This window comes from Neomonachus schauinslandi, chromosome 5, assembly GCF_002201575.2.
Source record: "Neomonachus schauinslandi chromosome 5, ASM220157v2, whole genome shotgun sequence".
In the NCBI taxonomy this organism is placed as follows: Eukaryota; Metazoa; Chordata; class Mammalia; order Carnivora; family Phocidae; genus Neomonachus; species Neomonachus schauinslandi.
The window spans coordinates 12,478,335-12,483,368 of record NC_058407.1 but is presented as its reverse complement, the minus strand read 5'-3'; positions in this window follow the sequence as shown (position 1 = coordinate 12,483,368).

Below are 5,034 nucleotides of genomic sequence, written 5' to 3'. Positions count from 1 at the left end.
TAGGTTAGAGACGTCTGGTTTATAAGCTTGCTAGACTTGGAAAGAACCAAAGAAATTAGTTGAGGAGAATCCAAATCCCTCAGCATCTATAGGGCTGATGATACAGGAATGGTACGCTCTAACAGATTCGAACTCTGCCAGCCATGGGTGGCCGGAAGCGATGTTTTAGTCTTGATTATTCATCATGGGGCTAGCTGGCAGGAGAAATGATGGGGACCGTGGATTTTCTTGGCATTTTTTCTAGTAGTCGATTATTTCTAGGTAATTCAAATATTGGATGGAGCCTTCCTACCCCCTGAGAGCTTCAAAGATACCAGTATGGACTCCCCAGCTCATTTTTCCTCCCTCGTTTCCCACTGTAACCCGATGATAAGCGGGGATCCCATACTGCCCGGTCTTTGCGTGGAGTGGTATCCAGGACGCACAGATCCAGCAAACAAAGGTCGTTAAAAAGTAACTCCAGCCCCTGTTTTCCTCTTTCCAACCAAACTGAAGAGGATCTCAGTCAGATGTCAGAATTTCATCTCTCAAGACTTCTCTGCCTTGACAGCTCTGGCTCACGTTCCCGTGTGCTTCTATGCTTTATCACCTGCCAAACCCCCCTAGCCTTCTCCCGCGTCTTCCCCCTGCCCTTTGGCGTCCAGAATCCCTGTTCGTTTATTTCTGACCATTCTTTAAGTGAAGTCTTGCAAAAGACCCTAAAATAAGATGCATTAGAGGGTGTGTGCACCCAAGTGCGTGTGCGCATGGTAGAAGCAAACTTCGTTTAATGGTTTTTATACCCACCCCCTTTTCCCTAATCTGCCTACTGAAGCACTAAAGACAGTTTTCTCTGTGCACTTAACCTCTCCCCTCTCCTGCCGCACTCACACAAAGCAGTCATTCATGTGGAACACTTCGCTGGCGATTTGGTGGGAGAAGGGAATGAGCAGCAAGCGAGGGTTTCCATCACAGAAATGCAAGTACCTTTAAAATCACATTAGGCATCTGGGCTCTTAACAGACCTTTCTGCCACTTGCCACTGGAGGTTTGTCCCACATTAGCCCATCTTGACCCACTGTGGTGGCGTTTTTACTGACCTCTGATGTCTCTCTTTCCATGGATTTCCACTCCTCGTCCTTTGTGAAATAGTTCAGCCTGTCCTTTGTGAAATAGTTCAGCCTGTCGGCAAAGGGGTTGAAAGCATGGATACTGGAGTCCGTCTGCCTGGGTCAGAATCTCGCCTCTGCAAAGAGCTTCATAATGACTCACTCGCCCTTAGTTCCTTTGTCTGCCAAATAGAACTAGTGCTTTTACCTTCCTCAGGATTGTTGGGAGGATCAACTTGAGTCATCGACTCTTAAAGTACTTACGGAAGTACCCAGGACCCAGCAAGTACCCATGAAGCACCAGCTCTTGTGACTTTGTTTTCTGGGTCCTTGGGCTCATGTGTCACATTTTAACAGAGAGACTTGTCAAAGTCTTTTCCAAACAAAGGCCACTTCCTCCCCACGAAAGATTTCGGTGCCACCTGTTAGGGCTGTTTTGCCTTGTTGCTTCTGTAAAGGGCCTTGGGTTTGAATCCTGACTCTTCCGTTTTCTAGTTTTGTGGCCTCGGGCAGATCCTTCAATCTCTGCGGGTCTCGGTTTCCTCACCTTTAAAATGGGGATAACAGCGGTACCTATTTGCTGTGATTGTTGGGATTCAAGGAGATTGTATGGGAAGCTGCTATGATAAGAATGGTATATCGAGTATCAGCTGGGTACTAGGTGCTTTTCTATGTATTAATTCTCAGCACAATGAACGGTACCCAGGACACTGTCAAGTGTTATTGCAGTTAGCCCCAAAGAGCTGTGGAGTGGTGGTTCCTTAGAAGGACAGGTGCTCTTAGGTAACATATCAGCATGGACTCCCCAGCTGGCAGCAAGGAACAAGGTGAGCTCAGGGGAAGGCAAGATCCCTGGGGGCTGGAAAGGCTCCCCAAGGGACAGGGACAGAGTCCTTGAGTTGGGCCTCATGACCAAGGGAGGATTCGAACAGGAGAAAATGTGGAAGGACCTTCAGAGGGGTGGGGCACAGGAGCAAAGTTTGGGGGTGGGGGGAGAGGGTGGGGGTGGCCCTGAGCTTGAGTGCGATGATGGACCCCTGGCACCACCGTGCCCTTCTGATTCAGCTAGTCCCACAGCCAGGGAGCTGTGCCGAGGGTTCTCGTAGGGGAGGTGTGAGAGCCGAGAGCAGAAGAGAGAGCTGTAGAAGGTGCCCTGCCAGGGGGAGGTGTTTGGACTTCGCTGTTAGAATTCATAATAATAACAAAGCAGTAAGGATGAACATCATTCGTTGTGCTCTGAGATACCAAACTTGGTGCCCTGGGACCGAGTTCTCTTCTTTCTCCCGTTTTACAGATGAATGAGCTCAAGCCCAGAGAGCTGAGGCCACACGTCCAATCAGTGTCAGGGTGTGGACTGACACTCAGGTCCGCCTGACCCCTGGGCTAAGCCCTAGGCTGCATCATCCTGGCGTCCCTGGCAGCCTGTGTGGTGACAGAGGCGTCTTTACAGACAGTTCTCTCCCAGGATGGAAGTGTGCCTGAGTCTTGTCCCCCTCACCTCGCCCCGCCCTTTCTCTCTCCAACTCCTTCTGCACATCCTCAGGCCATCCTCAACCCCTGGTGGGTCTGCCATCCTTGGGGTGGAGTTTAATGGCCTTCATGGGTTCCCCCCCCCCCCCCCCGCTTTCCTTGCCTGGATGGGACCATGCAAGGTGGAGATGGCGGAGGCGGGAGAGGGAGGAGAGAAGCTTCTCCAGAGAGGGAGGGGACTGCACCTCTCCAACCCTGGTTTGGCATTTTCTGTGTGGGGAATGAGAAACCCAGTGTTGCTATGGAAACTGCCATCCCCTGCTCCCTGTGTCATTCTCTGTGGGAAGTTCCCGCGTGTAAGGGGTGGGGGAGGTGTGCAGGGGACACTCCTGCTGCACGGGGTGCTGGAATGCAAAAGGGCCAGCTCTGGGGGATGGGGGGGTGCAGGGGCAGACGGCAGCTGGGACAGGGGTCCCTGGGTGGCCCTGCTCCCAGGACGGGCTGCAGGGCTTCTGACTTGAGGGTGAGGGGCAGCCATGGACCTCAGGTTGCTTCTCTGGAACCATCCTGAGGATGGTCACTCACACTTGAAAGGCAAAGAACAGTTTGCAAAACCCTGTCATGTGGGCTCTGGAAAGAGCTTGGGACTGACAGTCACTGAGACTCAGGCTTGAATACCCGCATAGCTGGCTTCCCCATGCCTCAGTTTCTCCATAGCTACAAAATGTGCCGAGGGACATAATCTCATAGAGTGGTGACATGGGACCGTGACTCCATGCACCTGTCCCCTGCCTGGTGTCTATACCGGAGGCAGCATCTAATTAAGTGGGGTTCCCTTCTCACTTGACCCCGTTCAGGTCGGCAGTATGAGCCCCACTTTACAGATGAGGAGACCAAGGCCCAATCAGGGGAAGGAAGGGGCTCCCAGTCAATGGGGAGTCGGGGCAGGGCCCTTTCCCGGTAGGTCCTCTAGCTGGTGGCTGCTACCTGGAGCTGACCTTAATTGCCGGGTGTGTGACCTGTCGGACTCCCTCTCCCCGAGCCACCCACTGAGCCCCAGTGCTTGCCGCTGTCATCAAGGGACCAGGCCTGTGGCAGAAACAACTCTCTTTTGGCTTTTAATATTAAAGTAGAATAAAGGGCTTTGCTTTCTCTGTGGAAACAAAAGATGGGGGTGGGGAGTAAAATAACCCTCCAAGCTCCAACATCAACACCCCCCCTCCACACAAGCACCCCTCTCAGCTCCCAGAATGGAAAGGAATCTTCCAGGTGACTTGTTAGCTCTTTCTGGGGCAGAAGAAGGTGGAAAACTAATTTTAACTCCTCAGGGATTTTTTTTTTTTTTAGCCTTTATGTTTTTCAGACCAGAGGTAAGACATCAGGTGCCCCCTGAGTCCACAGAGTCAGGGGAAGAATTAAAGACAGTGGTAATTTTGCAGGTCCTGCAAATCGCAGTAGGTAGGGATGCCAAGAAGTTCAGGGTCCTGCGGTGCTCACCTTCTCCCCTCCCCAGAAAAGCTCCTGCTCATCCCTCCCCCAAATTCAAAGACAGTATCACCCAGGGAATTAGGAGGCTGAAGCCAGATGCATGAATTTTGTGAAATCCAGATTTGCTGTGTGGCCTTGGGCAAGTCACTTCCCCTCTCTGGGCTTCAGTTGCCTCATCTGTTGCAAGGGGACAGTAATTGTTGTCTTGCCCACAGCATTTCTTGGCCCCAGCATTAAGAGGGAAATAGCAAAACTGGAGAAGTTCCCACAATGATTTGAATGGGGCAGGGACCCCCAGTCTACCCGTTGGAGAAGGAGGACCAAGAGATCAGGCTCTATTTTGTGCCCAGCCCAGTGCTTGACACTTGGCATGTCTCTAATGCATATTTTTGAATGACAATCAATGAGATTCCCCACGGGGGATGGTGACAAAGGTTAGCCTGGAGAAGAGTTTCGTGGGAAATCGGCTAATTGATCTCCAAGCAGAGGAAAACTGTCATGTAGCATGGGGAAGAGATGGTTAGAGACAGATCCTGGGGACAAATGAGTAGATGCTATAAGGGGACAGATTTCAATTCCATACAAGGGCCGTGCGCTAACAGTGTAACAGTGGGAGCAATGAGCTCCATTAACTCCCAAGCTTTTTTTTTTTTTTTTAATACATTCCCCACCCAACATGGGGCTTGAACTCACAACCTTGAGATCAAGAGTCCCATTCTCTACAGACTGAGACGCCCCTTGGAAATGAGTTCCCATTAAGCTTTTGCAATGTGTCAGGGAACTGAATAGAAATTGCTAGGGCTTTACTGAGTCTCAGCGGGAAGGCTGTGAATGTTCTCCTGAAGTCCTGTGTGCGCTGATACTGGGGCCCCTGCAGCAGGCACCGCCCCTCCCTGCAGCAGGCACCGCCCCTCCCTGCAGCAGGCACCGCCCCTCCCTGCAGCAGGCACCGCCCCCTCCCCCCCCCCCCCGCCCCGTAGCAGGCACC